The 26,103-nt window shown below is 45.5% G+C and overlaps 1 long non-coding RNA gene across 1 annotated transcript; it reads right to left on the bottom strand.

Annotated features, from left to right (window-relative positions):
• Nucleotides 1–388: 388 nt before the first annotated feature.
• On the bottom strand, nucleotides 389–6,783 carry LOC119165666 (uncharacterized). Its single transcript, XR_005108956.2, has 3 exons — nucleotides 6,523–6,783; nucleotides 2,260–2,346; nucleotides 389–672 (listed from the first exon to the last, which is right to left on the bottom strand). It is a non-coding gene; the product is annotated as an uncharacterized LOC119165666 (long non-coding RNA).
• Nucleotides 6,784–26,103: the final 19,320 nt, after the last annotated feature.

The raw sequence follows: 26,103 nt of genomic DNA, 5'->3' as shown, positions 1-26,103 counted from the left end.
CCACGGTGTCCTTACCTTTGTGGTCAAATGTCCTAGGATACCCTTTCTCTTGCATGGTCATTTGACTGAACTGAAATATTGCTCGGGTGACACTAATTGCAAACTGTTTTCAAAATCACCGCGAGGAAGTCTTTCCATGTATTGCACTTTTTGAAATTGGTATCGATTTTAAACTAACTTTTGGACTTCAGAAAGGTGCAGCCCTGTGCTAGAACAACAGTCTTTGCGGTGAGATGATGATAGATGATGACGAAAAAAAAATTTATTGGGGTCTTGAAAGATTCCACCCCCGTTTTATAGGGCTATAATCGCGGGCTGCTCCCACGTAGGGACGGGGAGAGGTGTAAAAAATTGGAGTAGAACACAAACACTGGTCATGCGGCAAAACTTTCACGACAGGTATGACACCTTTTAATTTTTTACGCCATGTACCAGTCGGCACTGTTTTGCCCCGGCAAAATTTTTTCATTTCATCTGCTCTTACGTTTTGTGGTTACCTGAATTGTCATTACTGCATGTGTAATTGGTTTTACAGCTGCACTATCTTAAGGCAGGGATTTCAAACAGTGGCATTCTCTGTTGACAGTCGGTGTTATACTCACAATCTTTATCTACTAGAGCTTATGTAATGAGATCTTGATCTCTAGCTTTTCAATATGCTTGCACTTCATCCTGCAAAGAAAGTACATGTTCGTCGCATCATCATTCATTTTGAAATTTTGAGTATCCCAAGGACTCTCGTTTAGATACATTTGTTTAGCTCATAGACCTTTATTATAAATGCTACTTATGATGCTAGTTCTGCCAATAAAACACCAATAAACACTATTCATACGGACTGATCCTAACATGCTCTATCTGCTCTAGTTTTATACAATTGAGGACTATGAATTCTTTTCAACCTGCAATGCACGTTTTCGAGATATTTATTTTTTGATTTTATTCCACATAATGTCGACCTCAACACGTGCAAAAAGTGGTTTCTTTAGCTCCTTTGGCAATAACGTTGCACATGCGAAGAAAAATGTCAGTTTTAAATTCTTCACAGCGGGAAATATTTATTTTCACATCAGTGAACGCTTCTTAGAGACCACGACTTGTCATGACACCTATTTAGTCGCAATGTAATGGGAATTACCAGAGAATGATACGACAGAAAAATCAGGAACGTTATTACAAGTAACTGTAGTGTAAATGTTAACAAAAAAGTGTACGAATAGATGACTTGCCACTGGTAGGATACGAACCTACGACTATTCAATAACGCAACCGATACTGTACAAGTGAGCTATGGTCGTGGTTGCCACCCCGTCTACCTTTTATGGTGTCCATGTGCATTTAAATGTGGGTGTCAGTCAGCACAAACTGTTGCGTTTACGGCGAGTGTAGCCCCGCCGCGGGGGCCTCGTGGCTAAGGCACGCGGCTGCTGGCCCGCAGCTGTCGCGGGTTTGAATCCTGGCTCCAGTTGCTGCATTTTCTACGGAGGCGAAAATGCCGTGCTCAGATTTCGGTGCACACTAATGAACCCCTGGTGGTCCAAACTTCCAGGGTCTTCCAATATGGCATTTCTTCTAATCATATGGTGATTTTGGGACGTTAAACACCACACACGATTCATTGTACACTCGCCGCAATGGCAATAGATGGCGTTGACTAACACTCTCGCGTTTAAATGCATATGCATACCCTTTAAATTACATGGGTGACCGACCGCCACCGTAGCTCACTTGTAGAACATCGGATGCATTATTCGGTCGTCGCAGGTTCGAATGCTGCCAGTGGAAGTTATCTTTTGCAACACATTTTTTGGGGAACATCCACATTACATTTACTTACATTACATTTACTTGTAATAGCAACCCCTATCCTTTCACTCGCATATATGTTAGCTCTCAACTATATTGTGTCTTTCAAGTAATGAGAAAGTTTTAGGGAAGAAGGTCGCTCTAAGCGGGAGCAAAAAACGGCATACACAATGTCGCTGCTGACAACGTTACGTCAAGGGAGTTGGAAGGTGGCAGCGGTCCTAACGAGGACAATTCTTCTTGCTGGCTCAAGCAGTTCTGGCACTTACGCAATTTTTCAAATGATAAGGAACGAACTGTTTTCCAGTCAAGGTTTATTTGTGGTTACAATTGTGTTCAACCAAACCCTCTCAACGGCCAAGGCCACAAAAGCATGAGAATGCAATCATGTGCATTGTCTAATTTTGCGGGTCCTCTTGGTGTTATACACATAAAAAGAGTGTTTTTACTCACCACGTTGTAGAACATTGGGCCCCTTTGCACGTTTGGCAACTTGAAGATCATTGTTAAAAGGATATTGTCTCTTCACTGGTGTTGCCGCTGTGACGAAAGAACATATAAATAAAAGCACGATTGTATGATACGCTTCGTAATATGTATGAATGTAGTACCTAAATGATAATCGTCCACCATTACGTCTTTGTACCGGGGAGACGTCATGAGCACGATCGTTGTGTCGTCCTACCACAGTGACGTCATAAAAAACTACCAGGCTACTAAAGCTGGTACTGATATTGATTATATTGCATATTGATTATGGGAGCTCAGATATAATATATTAACATGGGCTCCAACTAGTGAGAACAACATTGACTGTTTCATAAGACATCACTCCATGATGGGAGAACAGCGAAAATGCCAAAGCTAACCAGCTCAGCAGCATTGGCATGTGTTAATAAAAACAATAGAATAAGAAATTTAAACATGCAGAGTTAACATACTATGTGCTGCATCAAATCTGATATGTGTACTGAATGGCAATGAACTGACTAACGGGCTAGTTTGCCCCAAATATGTCGAACTTCACCTGAAAGAAACACGAGTACGAAAAAAAAACGAGGCCACAGTGCTACTTACAAACGGAATGCATCGTATGCGATAACCGCATAAACAACAATGTAGAAGAAATAAAGAAAAGAAGCCAAATCATTACTGCCCCGCATATTGCTTTGCAGCAACAGTTTCACGGATAGAACAGCCAGAATACCATCTGTAAATAAAACTGTTGGCGATGCCAATTTTACCACATATTGTTCTTGGTACACTGGTATGTACGCTATTCATGTGAAGACCGCTCATGATTCCCTTCCCCCTACCTCCTGTTGTTATTAGTTCCGTGTGCGTTTGTTTTGGGTTGCGTCCTGTTTCTTTGTAATGAAAAATATTATCTGCAGTACTATCTCTTTACTAGACTGACGTCTTGAACACGCCACAATTCATGTAATCTATGATATAACGCGAAAAAAAAAGAGGTAAAGACCAGGGGAGTAGCCGGGGTGGTACACTGGGAACGTGCCCCCCTGCCCTTCCCTCGAAATTTTCGCCCATAACATAGAGAGCGAAAAATAATAATTTTAAGGGCGTGCCTTTGCTGAGATCAAAATTGTGCCCTCCACCCCCCCTCGAAGAAAATTTCTGGCTACGCGCTGTTCATGACAAATTCAAGCTTTTCTTCTCGCATCGCTTGTGTGGATGCCGCTGGTCACTGTCATGTCGCATTCGATGAGGCTCCTGTGCCTTTCATCTCATTAACGTTGAACTTAATAAAAATGCGTCTCATATCCTTCATGTCATATACATCATGGAACCATGTGCTTGTGTGCGTATTTGTTACCTACAAAATGAAGTAGACGTTGAAGGGAGCTCCTTCGCAGAAATGAAAGTGGTAGAAGGCCCTTTGCCTGGTTTATAAACGCTTCACATTAAGGGAGATAAAGCCGCGCTTGGTCGATCAAAAAATTGGGTGTACGCGAACCCCTGCGTGGGTATGCCTGGGGCGCTACTTTTTTACTCTCTACTGGATTGCAATTTGCACGACGGTCACTCTGGATGGTTACATTTCTGTATGCCGGGAAGGGGGGATTCACCGGCGTGTTTGTAAGTGCACCCCTTTAATTGCAACATGCCAAAGCCCTGATTATCTGTTCGTAGCCAGGAGTAATGAAATGTGGCAAACTGTGATCACAAGTTACTTGTGATTACACGTTTATTGATCATATGTCAGAAACACCTGATTGCCCACGAGTGCAAAAAACATCAGCTACTGTTAACGTTATTGTGAAGCTTATGTCAAAGTTATTGTTGAAGGCAGTAGGTTGCTGGATTGAACAACGTCCGGGTCACCAACTTGCCGAAGTAGAAGAATCAACACAAACAAATGTATATTAGCCAGGTGATGGTGCTAATGTGATGGCCGTGAAGTCCTAGCTTCTGCGTCTCTTTGTTTTTCACGAAGGCGAAGTGCACCATACTACTACAACCTTGTGCAACTATACCGTGATGTATGCGTCTTAACGGCGTACCTTGGAAAGCCGTATGTACGTGTGCTCGTGTGCTGTTTTTTTTCGCTGAAATGTGCCAACCAAAATATGTGACTTTTAAGAAGGAAGGAAGGAACAGGAGGGAAAGGAAAGCCAGGATTGTTCACAGTCTGGAGCGACCAGTATGCTACCCTACACTGGGGATAGGGATTAGGGAGTTTGAAAGATGGAAATAAAATGAGAGAAAGGAGAGCTCGCACAAGCGTTGGGTTAAAAAATGCTGATGACTTGGAACATAATGACGCACACTAATTGGCGAAAGTCCGAAAATACGCGGTTTTAGCCCACTGAAGTTGCACTGAATGATACATGCTTCCTTGACTTTTTAGAAATTATTTTGATCGTTAGTCATATTTCTACTCTAGTGGTTAAAGTACTTGGCTTAAGGCGTCCAGTACTTTGAGAGCGCTTCGAGCACACGTTGTCCTCATGTCCAACAAGATCTCCCGAATGGCATCCTTAAGAGAACAAAGCATAGTTATGACTTTGCCATCTTTTTTATGTGTGTCATCAGCGGTTGGTGAAGACCCCTGAGTAGGCGTGGTCTGCTGACGTTCTATGGTTAGCGGATGACTTGGAAGAATAGGCAATTACTCTGTAGAGATAGTCTTCTCCGTAATATGCTTTGAATTTGTCGGTCCTGTTTCGGCTTGAATTAATGGTGTAGCAGTAGAGGTGGCGCTGTCGTTTCGAGCTTGCGCAGTCTTTGAGGTCGAACGATTGGACCGACGCCGCTGCCGACGCCGGACTGTTTTGACAGCATCCCTGTGGGTCGAATTGTGTCTGACCACTTCCTTAAGGACCGTGCGCTCCTTCTTAATTCGAGGGCAGTCTTTCGATGAGGCAGTGCGTGAGCCATTACAGCTGCCGCCTTTAAAAAATGTGGACTGACACGCATCTTCCGAATAGGGCTCTGTGCACCGCAGGCACCGTAGCGAGTTCAGGCATACACCCTTGACGTGGCCTAGTTTAAAGCACTGGTGACTTTGAAGTGCCTTTTGCACAAAAGGCCGAAGAGGATGTCGAAAATGTCCGACTTTGACATGGGATGGTGTGCTATTGCAGACCAGCTTCACACAGCGTGACTTCCCAAGTCTGTGTACCTGAGGTATGACAGTACCTTCATTTGCCTGTTTGATTAGGGTAGGCAAGTAAGCGTCGGCAATCGCAATGTATGCGTCCTATATCACACCAGCTATGTTTCAGTTGTCAATCGGTGCCACGCTTTGATGCCGCCTAGCTCAGTAATTTGTTTGAGTGGTCCTAGTGCATTCACGTGGAATACGTCTATGGTGAGTATATGTTTTTGCGTATTTACTCTGACTTACTTGATTTCATTAGGTACCACACGTTCCAATGAAGCGGAGAGTGCTTGCCTGTTCAGCAGTCACAGGTTTCCGGAGGACTCTTCTGGCACAAAGATAATGACATGTTGACACAGTTCATGCCTTAACTTTATAGTCGCTGTTCTCGCAGAGGTGGCCGAAGCTGCGTTGACAATCTTCCTCTTCGCCCTCTTGCTCCGTGCAGAAATGAAATCACCGTCGGATGAGCCATCTTCCGAGGCGGCTGAGTTCTGTGTCCTCGCTGTCACTTAGTGAAGTTCCTCTCTTTCTCGCGGTGGTCAGCTGACATGACTGCTGGCCAGGCGGTCCTCTGGAAGGCCCCACGTCTATGGCCGCAAGACGCGGAGCCGAGGCACCATACAAAACTGAAGGTTTAACCAAAAAATCGGAAAGCTCAGAGAGAAGAGCTGGATACCCGAACACTTCGTCGTCGTCTTTCGACTTTTAACAAGATTCCTGAACAAACAGCGCTAGTTGAAGTTATGTTTTGCTGCTCAAGAGAACAGCTCGAACCGACTTGTAGTGTTTTTCAAAAAATGCAGTCACGCTGCGGCTCCTACTGCTTAGCACACTATGTTTTGGAGCATACGAGGCACGTTTGCTGTCTCTTCAAATTATCGATTAGCGTTTAACTTGCTATCAACACAATATTATTGTTGGCAAAGTTTTCTTAGCGCTACTGCTTCTTTCTCAATTACAGGTTCTTTATGGTAACTGCAGCAATTAAACTCTCTCTATGCGATGCGCAGTTGTACTTTTAGTTTCTCTTCAATAAAAACAACTCACGAATGTTTTTTTTAGAAGCATTGGGGTAGCGGTCATATACGCACCTTTGCCAGAATAATCACCAGTGCTGTCTAGACGCTGCCGCCGATGTATTCCAGAATGACGTACTGTACGATCGAAACGAATAGCATTTTGTCGCATAAGTCGAGGCCTCAGCGATGTCACCACAGGTAACCCAAGAAAGTTAACGATCTGGTCATCACTCCATTGTTTCATGCAAAAATATCTCAATCCTAACAAAATAATTAAAGTCTTTAAAGATAAACTTGTCATCCTTTCGTCGAAAGTAAACGTTGTGTTCTCGGTTGAAGCCTGCAAAGAATAATGTGCGCTGTGAATACACGCATGTTTTCACTCTAGTATTTCTTGTTTTTTTAATCATGCTATAGATGTTTATTTATGTGCGAATTTGATGTATTTTAAAAAAATGGTTTCCGTATTAGATGTATTATGCAGCAGGAATAAAACAGGCCTTTCCGTGCAGGTGAGTTTGTCGGAAACACAAATGCTTTTGTGAAAAAGCTGTGGTGGCTACTCTATCTAAGGGGTATCGTCGTCATTAAAACAATCGTTGCTATTGCTTTCTGAAATATATATAGGAAAAAAGAATTTGTTCACATATTGTTTTAGAATGACTTTGTTATGTGTAAGTGTCACACGAAGAATGGCGGGCGTGATTTGTATAATACAGTTTCAGAAGCTGCTGTCCATGCAAAAGCAACAATAGGAATACATGGCTAGACAAAGTAGGCTTCGACGTTAGCATGGTTGTCCATATCGTTTCAATAGTTGTAGTTGTTTGAGTACAGAAAATGCACGTAATTGTGTCACCCATCCGGACACCCAGAACAGGGTCTTGTAAAGAGATTTGAAGGATAGTGAAAGTAGATTGTGGAAAGGCGAGACTACTCTTTCAAAAAATTAGTTGTCACAGCACCGAATGCCATGCTGGGATACCTCAGTTGGAACTAAAAAAATTCTGCTGGGTTTGAGCAGAACACGCAGCGCTGTCAAAGCAAAAGCTGCTCGTGGGGCCATTCTAGAGACCTCTGTACACTTTCTTATGGATACTGCGGCATGTAGTGGTTATGTGTACCACAAATAGGATATAATTATATGAGGCGCAATAGAAGAGGGCTTCGGTAATTCTGACCAGCTTATGTTCTTTAACATGAACCTAAACTGAAGTACACGGACCTCGAGTATTTTCGCCTCCTTCGAAAATGCGACCGCCACGGCCGGGATTCGATTCCGTGACCTACGGGTGAACACTCGAGCAACGTAGCCTCTAGACTACCGTGGCCGTTGGCAACTGTAATAGTACAGTATCCACAGACTACGGAGCCGTGAATTATGATAACTTTATGAATAAGGGGTGCAACCACTAAGCCAATATAGCCGGAACTTTTTGCAAGAGGCACTGAAGTAAGAGGCAAATGGGTATTAGGAACACCAGTGCACCTGTATTGAAGTAGGGGCTTATGAGAAAGCTCATCCGTGGAACCCTGCCTGTAAGAGACACCTTGCTGAGATATTTGTATTTAGTGGATAGATTTAAACCAGACATTCTTCACGAAATTCACGTTGTGGGGCGACTGGTGTTATTTCGCTATTCTACCCCGCTATCTGATATTCTATCCCATAAATAACTGTCCGACTGGACGACTGCGTACGGTTTTAAATGCGAAGCATTGCTTAGCGAACACGGCAACTTTCTATCTATCTATCTATCTATCTATCTATCTATCTATCTATCTATCTATCTATCTATCTATCTATCTATCTATCTATCTATCTATCTATCTATCTATCTATCTATCTATCTATCTATCTATCTATCTATCTATCTATCTATCTATCTATCTATCTATCTATCTATCTATCTATCTATCTATCTATCTATCTATCTATCTATTCGTCTATCAATCTTCTAATTTATCAATCTATCAGTCTATCTATCTATCTATCAATCTATCTATCTATCTATCTATCTATCTATCTATCTATCTATCTATCTATCTATCTATCTATCTATCTATCTATCTATCTATCTATCTATATATCTATTTATCTATCTATCTAGCCGCAGACGATTTTAGGTCTCTTGGCCGTTTCGATATTGGCATCGATACCAAACTAGGTATGGCATAACATGACTGTAAGGCGACCCTATTTGACTAGTCATAACATGAAAATCTTGACATGTATGTCATGAATGTAATGACTTCCTTTTCATGGCCCTGCTGCTCTTGCGGTAGTTTCGTTCACATGGCATGTTGCAAAATTGGTAGGCTAAAACATTATTGCGTGGCGAACGCAAGTGACAGACCCTAACATAAAAATCATGACATGCATGTCATGTAACATGACTACATGCCACGCTCATGATGCGCTCGCTGCTATTTCGCTAGAGTCACATATAACAAATTTGGTATTACTGTACGTGAATGAATGACAAAGGCATGTGACTGGTGTAAACACGATAATCATGAGATGCGTGTCATGTAACAACATGACTATAGTATACATGCTACGCTCATGATGTGCTCGCGGCCGTTTCGCTAGGTTCACATGTACCAAATTCGGTAAAACGTGACGCGAACAGACGACATTAGTGAAGCGCGCATCCAAGCATGATAATGACGACATGCATGTCATGTAGCAACATGACTACATGCCAGACTCATGATGCTCTCGCAGCCGTTTCTCTTGCTTCACCAATGCCAAATTTGGTATTACGTGACGTTAATGTGTCCCGAAGGTATGTGACTGGTGCAAACATGATATTCACGAGATGCGTGTCATGTGAGAACATGACTACATGCCACAGTCAGTGCACCAATACATCTTGACGTGAACCGGTGTGCGTGCGCGCCGGCGTTCGTTTCGTCGCGTCATGTCTGCGTTGCCACGCCAGGCGCAGGTCCTGCCATATACGTACCGTACACTGACCAGAGGGAGCAGCGTTGCTCAGACTGGCCGGTCTCAAAGTTTCAGACATTCACTGTTAGAAGCATGCAGAAAAGAGATGCGTGCTCCATAGAGTTTCCTAATATTAACCGGAGGGCACTCTGGCGCTGCGATCGTTCAGCGACCATGGGAATGATAGGTAGTACACACATTTGCCTAGTCTTCGTACTTGCGGGCGGCGAATCGTACTTGCGGCTTTGTTTATTACTGGTTACGGTTTTCTTTTGAAAGAAAAAACGAACCCTTTTGAACTTAGGGACTTGATTCGAAATAGTAAGCTTAAAAGAATGAGGTTGTGGAGCGCAAACGGTGAACATTTGCTAATTTATGTTTTCGTGAAAAAACAGCTCCAAGCCAAACGAACACACATGGAGCCAGAAACAGGCCAGAAGTACGAAAATTAGACAAATGTGTGTACTACCCATCATTCCCATGCGCGCTGAAGCGCCGTGTGTTGCAACTAGTGCCAGAGTTCCCTCTAGTAAGTATTGTGGGAAACTCTATGGCGTGCTCGCGTCCCCAATGCATCCCAGACACAATCCTCTGACAGATTCAGATTGCGAGACGCTCGCGTCGCGTTCCATTATCACGGCCGTCTCAAGGTTTCTTTTTATATCCGCTGGGCTATGTATTCTGGCGCTGTAGTCAGACTGGAAAACTCGACTGAACAGTGCCTATACTCGCAGGCGCGCGCGGGGCCGCGTTAATTCGACGCATGCGCGTTTCAGCGCGTGCGGCGTGCCTTCATCACGAAAAGGGGCAGACGCGGTGCTATGTGGGTAAAGTATCGGCGTTAAATGTGGCATGTCGCATTTCGCACTGGTTGCCATCGGGCCGTACCGACGGATGCTGCTCGCGTTGGTCGCACCTGGCGTCAGACTATAGAGTGCTCGAGTTTTTGCTCACAAAGCATCTCTGTGCCCAGTGTGCGCGCGCGTCAGCGTTACGTTGGAGTATATCGGGCCCTTCATGATCCTGTCATGGCCGTTTTGCTAGATCCACAGACACCAAGTTTAGTTTTGCGTCACATCAATGGATGACGAAGGTATATGACTGGTCCAAACATGATAATCTTGGCACGCGTGTCATGTAAGAACATGACAACATACCACGCTCATAGCGTGCTCCTGGCTGTTTCGCTAGCTGCACATATACAAAATTTAATATCACGTGACGTGAATAGATGACGAAGGTACACGAGGCATTCAAACATGATAATCACGACACGGAAGTCATGTACGGCATCATTTACTTCCACCTCTTAAAGTTTTGCTAATTTGAAGTGACATATCCATAGTTCTCATTCGTGCTGCACACATCATCGATTCCCACTGTGCGTAAGATCAGCGTTTTTTTTCTCTAAGGAGTTTAAATGACTGCTGTGGCTATGTGGTTCAAGTTCAAGTTCATTTCGCATTTCTTTTTTACAAGAAAAAAAAGAAAACGCCAGGGCTCAGAGCAAAAGCTGCAAAACAGCAGCTTGACGAGGTTCCTGCTCCCTTGGCATGGCGACAAAACAGACAGCATATATATATATATATATATATATATATATATATATTATTATATATATATAGTCACTCGCTTTCTATGTCGACAATATCTATGCATATACATCTCAACAGTTTCCTATTTATTCATTACCACAAAATACCTACATCTATTTTCATACAACAGTTTTCATACATACATGCAATTCAGCATAGAAAGAGAGACAAAAGCGGTCGTGCCTTTAACTTATTTAATAAGGGTAAAATTATAAGAATACGCTTTGCCGATTTCAAATACATGTTTCTTTTTTTGTCTCTTTCTTTCTATGCTGAATTGCTTGTATGTATGAAAACTGTTGTATGAGAATATATTTTGTGGTAATGAATAAATCGGAAACTGTTGAGATGTATATGCATGGATATTGTCCACATAGAAAGAAAGTGAATATATATATATATATATATATATATATATATATATATTTATATATATATATGTAATATAAGGGGGTTTATTGAATAAAATCAACTTCCTGGTTCAAGAGGCGTCAGCCACTGTCACGAGCTCAGCTGATCGTCGTAGTCGTCTTTCAGGTGCTCCAACTAGATACTGTCTTTCTCCCTCTTCCTCACTACATTTGCCCCGGTGGTGAAGAGGAGCCATCCTGGCGACTCACGGCGAAGCAAGCACAAGGGGATCATAGTGAGATTTTAAGCGGCTGATGTGGACTGTCTCACGACCACGGCATCGTCTGTCCTCGGCAAGTGTCACTGGTTCGACGGATTATTTGACCGGTGACGTTCATTGAACGATGCGGTACGGACCATTGTACTTGGATGCAAACTTTCGGGAGAGGCCGGGGGACTGGAATGGAACCGAAAGCCATACAAATGAGCCTACGGGGAAGCTGTGAGCAGGCTTGTCTTGGTCAAATCGTTCTTTTTGGAGACCTTGTGCGACGGACATAAATGAACGCGCTAATTGGCGGCACTCCTCGGCACACTTAACAAGTTTCGGAGGCTGGGCGGTATTCTGAAGCATCTGGGCGGTATTCTGAAGCATCTGGGCGGTAAGTAAGTATCGTGTCAAGCGTAGAAGAGGGCTCACGTTCGTACAGTGGAAAAAAAGGTGAAAACCCAGTAGTTCCTCGCGTGGCCGTATTACACGCATACATCAGGAAAGGGAGCACCAAGTCCCAATTAGAATGGTCGGAAGATATGTACATAGAAAGCATATCACCGAGCGTGCGGTTAAAGCGCTCTGTCAAACCGTTTGTCTGTGGGTGATAGCTTGTAGTGGTGCGATGGATAATATTGAACTCACTGAGAAGCTCCTGGACGACTTGCGAAAGAAACGCACGCCCACGGTCGCTAAGCAGCTCACGTGGCGCGCCATGGCGAAGGACAAAGCTAAGCAAGATGAACAAGGCGACATCACGAGCAGCAGCGGCTGGCAAAACGGCGGTTTCAGCGTAACGGGTTAGGTGGTCAACGGCCACAATAATCTAGCGATTTCCCGCCGGAGTACAAGGTAATGGGCCTTAGAGGTCGATGCCGATTTTATCAAACGGCCGAGCTGGACACGGCAATTGTTGTAATTCGCCAGAGGCATGACAAGTTGTTTCCCGTCGCTGACACTCGGTGCAAGAGCGTATGTACTTGCGAACGTACGAGTACAATCCACGCCAGCAAAATCGCTGACGAAGCCCGTCGTATGTTTTCAAAACGCCAGCGTGCGCGTTTTGAGGGTCTGCGTGGAAGTACGCGCACATGTTGGAGCGCAAATGGCGAGGTATAACAAGAAGCCATTTCCTACCATCCGGCTGATAGTTGCGACGGTACAACATGGCATCCCGTATTGCATAATAGGGAATTTGCCGACGTAGTGCACGAGGTAGACGCTGGCGTGGTGTCACCGAAGACGAGAAGAGAACGTAGATGAGCGAGGCTATCCAAGGGTCCTTGCGTTGTTATGAAGGCATGTCAGCGGTATCGATGCTGCCGATGGTAGCTTCGGTGAAAGAAACAGGTGCAACGGCTGAAGGAAGGGGCGAACGAGAAAGAGCATCTGCGTCGGTGTGCTTGCGGCCTGAGCGGTAAGTGACGTGAATATCAAATTCCTTAAACGTAGCACCCAACGTCCAAGCCGGCCCGAAGGATCCTTCAATGAAGCGAGCCAACAGAGTGAATGGTGGTCTGTAACTACATCAAATGGGCGTCCATATAAGTAAGGACGAAATTTTTGTAATGCCGAAACAATTTCCAAACATTCCTTTTCGAAAACCGAGTATTTGTGCTCTGCCTTGGTTAAAGTGCGACTGGCATACGCAACTACATACTCCGAGAAGCCAGACTTGCGTTGAGCAAAGACAGTGCCAAGCCCTATGCCACTGGCATCTGTGTGCACCTCAGTTGGAGCAGTAGGGTCGAAGTGGCGTAAAATAGGTGGTGAAGTAAGATGGCGTAATGTTTCAAAAGCATTATCGCATGCTGGCGACCAATCAGAGAGGTGTCCATTGCCAGAGATCAGCTGTGTCAGTGGTGCGATTATCAAAGCAAAGTTCTTCACAAAGCGGCGAAAGTACGAGCATAGTCCGACAAAGCTGCGAGGCGCTTTCACGGTCGTAAGCTTTAGGAACTCAGCGACAGCACGAAGCTTCTCTGGGTCTGGGAGGACGCCCTGTTTAGAGACAACGTGACCAAGTATTGTGAGCTTCCCAGCTCCAAAGTGACACTTCTTGATGTTTAGTTGAAGGCTTGCACTCGTGAGGCAGCTCACGACTTCGCTGAGACGATGGAGATGGCTGTCGAAATTAGGAGAGAAAACCGTTAACGACATCATCCAAGTAGCATTGGCATGTCTTACATTTTAGCCCACGCAAGAGGCTATCCATCATTCTTTTGAATATGGCTGGCGCATTACAAAGGCCGAAGGGCATTACATTAAATTCGTATAGCCCATCGGGCATCCCAAAAGCAGTTTTTTGACGATCTAATGGTGCCATGGGGACCTGCCAATAACCGGACCGTAGGTCTAGTGATGAGAAGAATTCAGCGCCTTGCAAGCAGTCCAGGGCATCATCGATGCACGGCAAAGGGTATATGTCTTTAATCGTGACTTTGTTTAAACGGCGGTAATCGACGCAAAAGCGAATCGAGCCGTCTTTTTCCTCACAAGACCACAGGTGAAGATCAGGGACTGCTGGACGGCCGAATGACGCCGCGTTGAAGCATGTCGGCCACTTGCTCGGTGATCACACGACGCTCGACAGAAGATACACCGTAGGGACGCTGTCGCAGAGGTGCTTGGGAGCCGGTGTTAATGTGATGGATAACGGTGTGCGTTCGGCCTAAGGACGTTACTGGCAATCGAACGATCCGCGAAACTGGTGAAGAATTTCCAGAAGCTTTTCGCGGTGTGGTTCTTTAAGTTCGCCATCAAATGAGGGGCCAAACAAATTATTGTTTTCGTGGACATTTGATTGGGCAGATGGCGTCAATGCATTAAGCTGAAAATCACTTTCACCGTCAAGGTGGAAGATGGAAGAAATGTCTAAGTCTTGGAATGCTCAAATACATTCTCCGCGACGCAAGGCTGTGAGAGACGGCGAGGGATTTGTGACAAACAAATTGGTAGCGCCCGCTGAAATATCTAGAGCTGCAAACGGCAACGCGGGGCTCTTGCGACTTTGGAATGTTTGGGAAGGCGTAAACAACACTGCAGGCTTAGACCCATCAGCACAAGATACGGGAACAAAGGCTGCGCTACTCAGTGGTTGTCGATGTCGTCAGCGGCAAACAGCTTGTTCAACGGAAATTCCGGAGACGAGGCGCACAACGCAGAGAAGGCCACTTCAGCATGAGCACAGTCGATAACTGCATGATTACGAGACAGAAAATCCCAGCCGAGGATCACATCATGAGAACATGCCTGTAGCACAAGAAATTCAACGACGTACAAATCATCTTCGATGAGAACGCGGGCGGTACAGGCAGCTGATGGTCGAATATGGTGAGCACCAGCAGTACGGAGGGACAACCCCTTTGGCGTCGTGGTAACCTTCCGAAGCAGGCGGCATAGTTTTAAATCAATTACTGAAATGGCAGCACCAGTGTCCACAAGCGCAAGGGTACGGTAACCATCCACAAAAACGTCGATGAGGTTTGTCGGAAAAATGCGAGGACTTGATTCTTTCGACGACGACGCATTTCGTGCCTCAGGAACTGCGGCATCTAGTTTTCCGCGTCTGAAGGGCAGGGTCGACGGCGCATAGGTGACAGGGAGCGACGCCGGGGAGATGGAGATTGGTGACTGACTGAGGGAGGGCGGTCGGGTGAAGAGGATCCTTGTTGACGTGCCGTGTTGTTAAAGCGCTGAGAGTAGTGCGACAATCTTTGCATGGTGTCGCTCTGAACGAGAGGGCGGCGGTGGCACATGCGAGCCACATGTCCTGCGTAACCGCAAGAATAGCAAATCGGGCGGTTGTCTGCGGTGCGCCACTGGTTCGGAAACGCTGCAATCGGCCGGCTGAACGAAACTGGTGGTGACCGAACAGAGATCGGTGAGGTAGCATAAATGGGCTGTCGAGGTGCTCTGGCTGCAATGACTTGCGCATACGTCAAGGGTGCGGCCTCCAGAGGTGGTGAACGAGCGAAAGGCAAAGCGTTCGCTACCTCATCTTGTATGACGTGCCTTACGGCCAGATGATCTGGGGCCAAAGGATGCGTTTGTGCTGGCTCGAGCGCGCTCGATAAAATGGGGAGCTGCCGAGCGACCTCCTCACGCACGAACTGCTTTATGCGAGCGAACATGTCGTTCTGGTCTCCGACAGTCAAGGCCGCAATCGAATCACGTTGTTCCAGAGAGCGCCGTGTTTGGGCGCGTTGCTAGCGCAATTTGTCAAAACTCTGGCACAAGCTGACGAGTTTGGCAATGGTTTGTTGGTCCTTGGCTAGCAACATTTAAATGCGTCATCGCATATGCCCTTGAGGATGTTTGATTTTGTCGGCTTCGAGCATCGCTGGGTTTACCCGCTTGCACAAGTCATCAACGTCTTCAATGAAGCTGGTAAAGGTCTCTCCTGGCTGTTGAGCGTGCTCACGAAGTCGTTGTTCTGCGCGGAGTTTTCGCACAGCAGGGCGGTCGAAGACTTGCGAAAAGCAGGCCTTGAATGAATCCCAGCTGGCAATGTCGGCTTCGTGATTGCGCAACCAGAGACTAGCGACGCCGGACAAGTAAAAGCTCACATACGTCAGCTTAGCCACATCGTCCCACTTGTTCGCTGCGCTCACCTTGGGGTAAGTAGCCAGCCACTCCTCAACGTCTTGGCCGTCAGTGCCGCTGAAGATCGGTGGGTGACGCAGTGGCCACACGCCGGGACATGTAGAAGCGGGAACTTGCCAGGTACCTTGGGTGGAGGGTTCTTCCGGCATTGCTGGCACTGCAGGTAATGTGCGACTTCGTAGTTCCAGCTTCGAAGACTACCCAGCACTTCCACGAAATTATAAGGGGGTTTATTGAATAAAACCAACTGTCGGTTTCAAGAGGCGTCAGATACTGTCACGTGCTCAGCTCTTAGTCGTAGTCGTCTTTCAGGTGCTCCAACTAGATACTGTCTCTCTCCCTCTTCCCCACTACAATATATATATATATATATATATATATATATATATATATATATATATATATATATATATTTATATATATATATTCAATCGCTTTCTATGTCGACATTATCTATGTATATACATCTCAACAGTTTCCTATTTATTCATTACCACAAAATATCTACATCTATTCTCATACAACAGTTGTCATACTTACATGCAATTCAGCGCAGAAAGAAAGAGACAAAAAAAAAAGAAACCTGTATCTGCAATCGACAAAGAGTATTCTTATAATTTTACTCTTATTAAATAAGTTAAAGGCACGACCGCTACGCGGGATCGAAATGTCACCCAATCCAAGATATTTCTTTCTAATTTACCCGGAGACAGCAGTGGACGTCTATACATCATCAACATTGTTTGTTATTGTGATCTCATAACAGCTATCGAAGAAAGAATGGTTGGTACCCGACGGCAATTGAAAATACCGGTATGCCTAATTACGATTAAAGCATATTGCGCCCACTCACCGTATCCAGTGTGACTAAAGCAATGAGCACCGTACCTGCACGTTCCGCAAATTGTACACGGCGATATATATTCCTGGACTTGATTATGCATCTGCGATCTGGAAAAGCATTGCTAATTCAGGCAGTAACGTCACTGAGTGAGTACAGTGAAAAATCAAATGCATTTACAACCATCGTTTCGCTAGAAATGACTGTGTATCACTGACAACGTCATGTTATCATTGCGATTACTTCACTGCCGATAAAGTTGCGCTGACTGGTTCTTTCTTTACAAGCATGTTCAAGGTATGTTATCCAACCCCTCACTTACTTGTTGGATTAATTTTTTTATTTCTGTGTAACCAGGGAGGATTGACCATTTTGTGTACCTGCCAAATTCTTTCAACGCTCAGTCATTCACAGAATGCATAATCTCTATGATGTTGACTATCTTGATTCTCATGTTTTTCATAGCTCGCAATCATTGTTTTTTATCTGAGCTTTCCATTGTCCTGACATAGTCATGCACAATGAACACATTGTTCTCTTTTCAGGTCATTCACAAAATCTTCTACATAGTTACGTATTCTCCAGACTATTCTTTACTCACATTCCACGATTCTCGTCTTCTATTTGTTTCTTACCATATAACGTTGATTGTTCTTTGTGAGTTTGCGCTCTTTTTATTTCATTTTTCTCTGAAGATATTTCGTTCTGCATTGCTTATTTTTCTTGCTTTGTTTGCACTTGCACAAAAACTATATAGTTGCACAAAGACTTATAGGCACGTACGTGAAATTTTTGATCACGCAAAACGTAATAGTTTTTCACTCTCAACCACCGACGCCGACACCCTAATTTCTGTAAAACGAGCTTTTAGATGATGTCATGTTAAAATCTCCAGCTTTATTTTCAACAACACTATCCAAAACATGAAAATTGCTTGGGTGTCAAGATATTCTTTTCCATAACGCCAAGTGCTTTGGTCACAGTCGCAGTTATTTTTCGTCGAGTCACCTGAAAAAAAAAAACGTGAACTCTCTGTAAAAAAAGTAGTTTTGTCAATATGCAGTGTACCATTTAACACCAGAGAGATTACTTTCAAGTGCTGTAGTCAAGAATTCTTCAATGATAAAAAGCTTATCGATCAGATGGCTTTGTAATCCGATTGTTAAAACTGTCTCGGGAGCAATCGTGTTGAAATTTTGGTGAATCCCACGTACCACAGCAATTGATGTTATGCAAAGAAGGAGAAGATAAGGAGACAGTGGCGTAATTTTTTGTTGAGCTAATCATTACAATATCACGCTAAAGCAATGTACAAACTTTGCACATAGGCATGGTCAGTTTGAATTGTTTTACACAACCAGTTATGCACAGTAACCTAGTTATACTAACCACGACATGAGTTATACAAACCATGACATAAATCAGAGGTGGTAAACTGACACACTAGAGGAGGAAGCAACAAAAAGGGAGAAGGCAGGGAGGTTAACCAGAAATACATCCGGTTGGCTACCATACACTGGGGGATTAGGGAAGGGAACAAGAAAGACGAGAAAGAGGGAAGAGAGGGAAAAGAAAAAAAAGGGTGGGAGACTGACAGTAATTTCACTGCAGCGTGTAGAACTCTATTGCATGTCAGAGGCGTTCACACAAGCCTGTCTTTCTCAGGAAACACAGCAGGGCTTTCACTGGCTTGTGGTCTGTCGGCGCATGTGGACGTTGCTGTAATAGCACCTGCACAGAGAGGCCGATCATCCAGTCGCCGCATTGCGTTGGCAAGTACTTGTCTATCTGAGGCAAATCGAGGACAATGGCACCGCAGGCGTTCGATATTTTCGTCAGTGCCACAAACATCGCACGCCGCACTGTCAGTATTTCCGATTAACGTGGTATAAGCTTTCGTTAAAGCAACTCCCAGCCAAAGGCGATAGAGAAGCGAAGCTGCACGTCGATGTAGGCCGGGTGGAGGCCGGAGTTGTAGTGAAGCGTCGAGCTTGTGCAGTCATGTACGTCGTATGCTTGGTGTGTTCTACTCAGTCAGTGTGAGACTGCGGGCCAGTTGACGAATCTACCTCGCCGCATCCGCTCTTGAAAGCGGAATCGGAACGCTGTTCGCTTCTTTATGTGACGTGCGAGCAGTATGATCTGCAGAATCAATGCCGCCTATACCACAATGCCCAGGTAACCACTGAAAGACGATGTCAGGGCCTTTTTGTATTAGCAGGTGGTGAAGTTCCATGGTTTGGTAGGTTAACTGGTCGTGGCATCCGCGTTGGAGAACTGATATCAGGCACTGTAACGCTGGTTCTGAGTCAGAAAACACAGCCCATTTACCTGGTCTTTCTTCGAAATTGATGAGTTCCAGTGAATTGCGCAGAGCCTCGAGTTCTGCCGTCGTTGACGTTGTCACATGTGAAGTCTTAAAACACCGAGTTACCCCTTGTGATGGTATAACCACTGCTCCACCTGAATTAGACGGCGTAGTAGAGCCATCCGTGTAAATGTGCACGTGGTTACTGTAGTTTTGTTCCAGTAGGAATAGACTCAGTTGTTTCAGGGCATGTGTCGGTAAGTCCGATTTTCTCCTCATTCCTGGAATCATTAAGTGAACTCGCGGCCGGCTCAAGCTCTAAGGAGGAAGCAGCGGCTTTCATGCAGGTGTGTATGTCTCAGTAAACGATGAACGAAGCTTGCAGACAATAGTGCCGTATGTCGTGCGGGGCCTTTCAGCAGCTAGCCTCGCCAGGTGGAAAGAAGGGTTCCTGACATAATGCCTGAGGTGCATGCGCATTGTCTCGGTAATAATATGCGTCTTTATTGAGTGATCTTGAGCGATGGCAATGGTTTCAGCCGTTGAAGCACTGCGGGGTAATCCAAGGCATATCTTAAGTGCTTGGGCTTGAATGCTCTGAACTGCGCGCAGGTTGGTCTTGCCGGTGTTAGATATTGCAGGTAAGCAGTACCGTCAGAATCTGATAAACAGCACTCTGTACAGTTGTAGCATGGATGGTATGGGCGCTCCCCAATTCTTTCCTGCAAGGAATTTGAACATGTGGCATGTTGCGATCAGCCGCTTCTTCACATAGTTCACATGTGGAGTCCATGACAGGTTTCTATCTATTATGACTGCCAAGAACCTGTGGCTTCTGCTGAACGATATCTATTCATTAGTCGATATGCTGTAGCATACATTTGTTTCCGTGTGAACGCTACCACAGCACAATTTCCGCAGGACACCTCGAGGCCTTGTTTACGAAGGTAGCATGACGTCTTTGCAGCAGCCCTCTGAAGGCGGGCGCGAAGCTGAGGTCTTGTCACACCTGATATCCAAATGCAGATGTCATCAGCATAGACAGAAAGGTCTACAGTGCTAGGTAGCTGCTCGACTAGACCAATGATACGTTGAAAAGTGCAGGGCTTAGCACTCCTCCCTGAGGAACTCCTCGGCTACTGTAATAATCAGGTGTTTGGCCATTCGCTGTCATCACGTAAAATGATCTCAGCTGTAAGTAGCTGCACACCCGTATATATATATATCTTGCCACCAAGACCTACTGTTTCCAAAGCACTAAGGATGGCTTCATGGGTGACATTGTCGTAAGCCCCCTTAACGTCTAGAAACAGAGCGGCGCACAGTCTCTTACAGGATTTCTGGTGTTGAACATATGTCACCAGATAAACAACGTTGTCGATTGACGAATGGCCGCGCCTGCATCCGGTCATGGATAATGGATAGTTTTCGTAGTGCTCTAATTACCACTCCATTCGTGTTAGAATCATTCGTTCCATCGTTTTTCCCACACAACTGGCAAGTGCGATAGGACGGTATAAGGCAATATCAAAAGGAAATTTCCCAGCCTTTAGAAGTGTAATGAGGCGACTTGGCTTCCATGCCTGGGGAACCGTACCAGTCTGCCAGGAGTCGTTGTATAGGCGTAAGAGTGCCTTCTGAGCTTCGTCTCCAAGATTACAAAGGGCACGATAGGTAATGCCGTCAGGTCCGGGTGATAAAAAACGTCTGCACAGTGCCAGTGCCACCTCTAGCTAATCCATAGAAAACTGGCATTCCATACGGGGATCACGTGAGGGCGGTGGGTTGCCAAATGTTCCCGTTCTTGATACTGTGAAATTGGAATCACTGGCAATTATTCTACAGAAAGATTCTGCGACGTTAATCTCTCTGCATCGAAGGTGAAGTGCCAGAGATGTAAACGGGTGTCGCTGACCCAAGTTTGTGCTAAGACCCCGGACATTTCGCCATATCAGTGAGAAAGGCTTTCGTGGATCCAACGACTCGCAAAAGGATGTCCAACGTCGCCTAGCCAGTTTATGCATGTGCCGCTGCATTTTCTTTTGAATGCGTCTAGCCAGCCTCAAATAATCCATGCACTTTGTCCGTCGGTACCTTCGTTCTGCACGACAGCGTATTGCACGAAGTTTCTCAAGCTCGATGGCGAAATCGGTGCGCTTGTGACTAGTCAAATGTGTATGCGTGGTATTCTGCAGGACATTTTTTATCGAGTCCTCTAAGTGACATGATGAGCCGTCGGTACAGCAGTCTTCCATTAACATTTTGAATTTCGGCCAATCGGTGTATTTGAGGCCTCTTGAAGACTTGGAGCTGGTGAAACCTCCTATACACAGGTGAGTTGGTATATGGTCGCTGCCCCGCGTTTCCAGATTCGAAAACCAGTGCGCTTTCCTGGTAAGTGAGCGAGAAACCAATGTAAGGTCCAGGCAGCTGCTATAGGCTGATCCGCGAAATATGTATGGCTTCCATCGTTACAAACGCAGATTTCGTACTCCAAGACTAAGGACACCAATTTTCTTCCTCCAGAGTTGTCCCTGGAGCTTCCCCATAGGAAATGATGGGCATTGAAGCCGCCAGTGATTACCCATGGACTTGGAGTCGATGTCAGAATACCGCGTAAGCGCTCGCAGTCAAGGCGGCTTCATGGAGATAAGTAAGCTCCGATAATCGTGAAAGCAACCTTATCCTTCTTCACAGTAAGGCACACATACTGATTACCTTCTTCAGGCGAGACTCTGTGGTTAACGTAAGTGAGATCATGGCGCATGAATACAATAACTTTGCTGCAGTCTCTGTGAGTGGAGGACATAAAGCACTGATATCCTGACAGCTTGATTGAAGCACATAGGTTGGGTTCACAAATCACGGTAATGGGGAAGCGGTTCACAAATACAAACTGTCTAAAGTCAGACATGCGCGTCTTCAGTCCTCTAGCGTTCCACTGAAAGACAGATGCATTCTTGACTTCCGCTCGAAACGACGGTGCCTCGCTTGCCATGGTTTTACCTTAGAGCTGCAAGCACCGGACTCAGGGTGTCCAGCCCATGCAGTGCGGTCTGCGCAGCCGAAGTCTTCATATTACTCAGTAAAACACGCATGGTACTCATCAGCGATTGCAGCAAGCTTATCACTTGATCTTCATTCATCGCATCGTCGAGGGCGGCAGGATTTGGTGCAGCTCCGAAGTAGGTTGACTTCGTGGAAGTGAGGGCGGGCCACTGTTCGAAAGGTGCGACTGCTGTCCCTTTCTTCTGTTTGGCAGTATCCGTCTTCAGTGAGCTCGGTGTTTGTGGGTCAGCCTCTTTTATAGAGGATGACATCTCTCTATCGGTAGAGCCGTTTTTCCGTCATGGTCTTCGCCCACGACGCCGTCGTCGGCGTAGTGTAGCGGCAGCTTTCCTGTGCGTTGAATTGCCCCGCACCATACGCCTGAGTACCGCATGCTCATTTCGCACCCGCGGGCAATCTTCGGATGAGGCCTCATGAGCGCCGTGGCAGTTTGGACATCATAACGCGGTGGCACCGCAGGCGTCTTTTGAGTGAGACTCAGCGCACCGCGGACACACAACTTTGTTCTCACAGACACCTTTTACGTGTCCCATCTTGAAGCACTTGTAGCATTGCAGTGGCTTCGGTATGTATGGACGCACTGAGTTGCGAACATGGCCAACTTTGACATACGAGGGAAGGCTGTCTCCCTCGAACACAAGCCTCAAGCAGCGTGAGTAGCCGAGTCTGGTAATGTGCGTGATGCGGGTGCCTTCAGTCGCTGGCTTTATTGGTATTGGCAGGTCATTAGCTGAGATGGAAAGATCCACATCACACATGACGCCTACAGTGCCATTAGAACCGATAGTGACCATTGGCCGAACTTTCACGTTGCCGATTTCTGTTATGTGCCGAAGGCTTTGCAATGCGCTACGGTGCATAACGTCTACAGCAAGGGCATTCTTTCGTGCATTGATCCTCACGTCTTTGATCTCATTCCGCGCAGTTTCCTCGAGAAGCACAAAAAGAACTTGCCTGTTGTGGAGTCGCAAGTTAGATGCAGGGTCTTCGGGTATAAACAGCATGGTGCGCGACCACCGCTGTGGTGCAGTCTTAACGGAGGAAACACTTGCTGACGATGCCGTCCGCAGCAGTCTTCGTTTTGTAGATCGATTCATGACGACCGTGAAGTCTTCATTCGATTACTCAAAGCCGTCCGAGTACAAATCGGTTGCCTCGCTGTCCGTGTCGCTCGACGCGTTGCTACGCTTTCTGGCCGACGAAGCCCGGCGCAACGGTTGCAGGCCTGGAACATTCTCAGGTGTGTCCTGAAGCATCACCGCAAAGGAGGGAGTGGCAGCTCCCAGGATTTCCAGGAAAACAAATTGAAAATACTGAGACACGGGCACAAGCGTTCTGTGAGAGAATCACTTCGTCGTCGTCCTCCGGTAAACTGACAGGTAGCGCTTTTGCTTGCGAGGGTAGAAGCCTAGGACTGAACCCGTGACGTTAAGCTCAGCAACAGGGTACGGTGACCACACAGTGAACGCCTTCACCTTGTCGTCTTATGTGAAATAAATGATTGCAAAGGCAATCGAGGTAAACAACAAACACCACCCTTACGGCCTTAGTGGATGGTTGACCAGCGAAGCTGAAAGTGGGTGAGGGGATCTGCGGTGCTTACAACTGGTTTGCTAACGCATCCATTCCGGTTTATGAAAGTGCTTGAACCGGCAAACTATGTCGCTAATGGCTCAGAGGTGACAATGAATTTCAATGAAAAGTAGTGAAAGGCTTTCAAGTGCAGCCTACGCTCTTTTCAGATATTATGCCTGTTTTTGGCACATCTATAGCTGGAGGTAAATAGTAGAGGCTCGTGTACTCTGTGATGTCACGACATGTTAAATACCAGATGGTTAAACTCTCTAGATCCCTACACTACGGCGTCCCAGATATCCATACGATGGAGTTGGACGTAAAACTCGAGATAATAATATTAGAAGCTGAAAACCTGCTCACAGCAGTCCAATAGCTAAATCCAAACTAACGATGCCGTTACCGGTTTACCAAACTTGCGCGTAGTGGAAAATTTAGGAGAAGGGTAATAGCTTACAAGGTAATCAATATTTTGCTATATGCTTACATCGAGAATTTCCTGCCTGGTTAAAACGGTCATGTACTTCAGAACATGTTTCAGCAATGACGATGTTATATTTTCACCATCCCCGTGATTTGTCTCAAATACAGTTAGACCCCAATGTAGGGCAGCCGACAAAATCAGTTGTCGAATTTGTTTTATGGAAACTTTGCAAAAATCTACATTTGACTGTTTATGCGAAGTAAATTAGCCGACGAATTTTAGCGGCAGAAGTACCACGACATTAGACAGTTATAGTATACCGGGCTTACCGTAATACCAGAATAGAAGTGCGCATGTGCAGATACTTACGGTACCTGTACCGCTTACCATACAGGCGGTATTTTCAGATTTAAGGTTACCGTGGTAGCGTAAGTGTACGTAGTGTACGTAAACATGGTGGTGCACTTGGACGCCCACTTCACAGTGATTTGGGGGTAGTTGTTGAAAGATTCGCCTTGTTCGCAGCAAACGACTGTTTAAAGTGGCTTCGCTTGCCTTCAGTTAGCTTCGATGACCGAGTATTACGAGTAAGTTGGCGTAATTTTTGAGATAGCTTCCCATTTCGAACGCGTCTAGGCCTAACCACAAGATCGTTGTAAACAAATCGGCAACATAAGTTTTTCGCGTTTAGTGCGTAGTTTATATTATTTGCTTTTATTAGTAGTAAAATAAACTTAAAACAATGCATCGTGCGGTGGCATAGGCAAACATTCTCGTCTTCTTTTCCTATCAAGAGATCTTTAATTTATTAACCATCTGATAGGTGGTGCCAATGTCCAAGCTGGGACACACAAACCACGCAAACGTGATCCCGCTAAACTGTAAAACTCTGTCCACAACGACCGTTTCCTGCACGGTAACTCAATTTCCTTAACTTTCGCTATCACGCTAATGGTAAACTATAACTGTCTTTTATTGAAAGTGTTCGCTAGCATGAAGAGAAGTAGATCGATGTCTCATTTTTTTTATACTGGAGAATCGCCAACCACCATTTTATGTTGCGCGTATAAAATCAAAGATTTCGTGAGCGTTATATGTGCTGCCAGTCTAGAGGTGAGTACAACGCAATTTAAGATTACGAATAAGGTAACGCTGCCATATTAACACTCTGGCACCACAATGCGTGATGAAAACCTGCCGTGGAGAATTTTCATCGAACTGAATTACTAGCGTTCTACTTAATCAAGTCGATTTCACAATGGGAAATCTTTCACCTACAGCAAAAGGGATGCCCTGCTGGCAAAATGCAACGTTTTTCATGCTTACTAACTACACCACTAAAACTAGCATGCCTAGATGTAATCGTTCCTTCGTGCGAAGGAACGCTGATTTTGCAGCCTGCTGCGTTAGGTTCGCATTTTGTCATGGCCAGCACATCTGGTGCAGCCGAATTTTTCAGCTGCTAGGCCTCTTTGAGGATAACAATCGAGTGATGTCCAACGAGCGATAACTTGGATTTTTCAAAGAAGGAAATATAAGGAAGCGAAGGTGTTTGGTTTGTCCTGATATTTCAAACAGTAATAGTACTAATCGTGTAGTGAAGCTTCGGAACTTTGAATGGCTTGCCCTCTTTAGTCTTTTGCACTGGATCGTTCTCTCCGGCT

Source organism: Rhipicephalus microplus, chromosome 8 (assembly GCF_043290135.1).
Source record: "Rhipicephalus microplus isolate Deutch F79 chromosome 8, USDA_Rmic, whole genome shotgun sequence".
Classification (NCBI taxonomy): domain Eukaryota; kingdom Metazoa; phylum Arthropoda; class Arachnida; order Ixodida; family Ixodidae; genus Rhipicephalus; species Rhipicephalus microplus.
The sequence above is the reverse complement of the archived record's forward strand: the minus strand, read 5'-3'. Positions and strand labels throughout refer to the sequence as shown.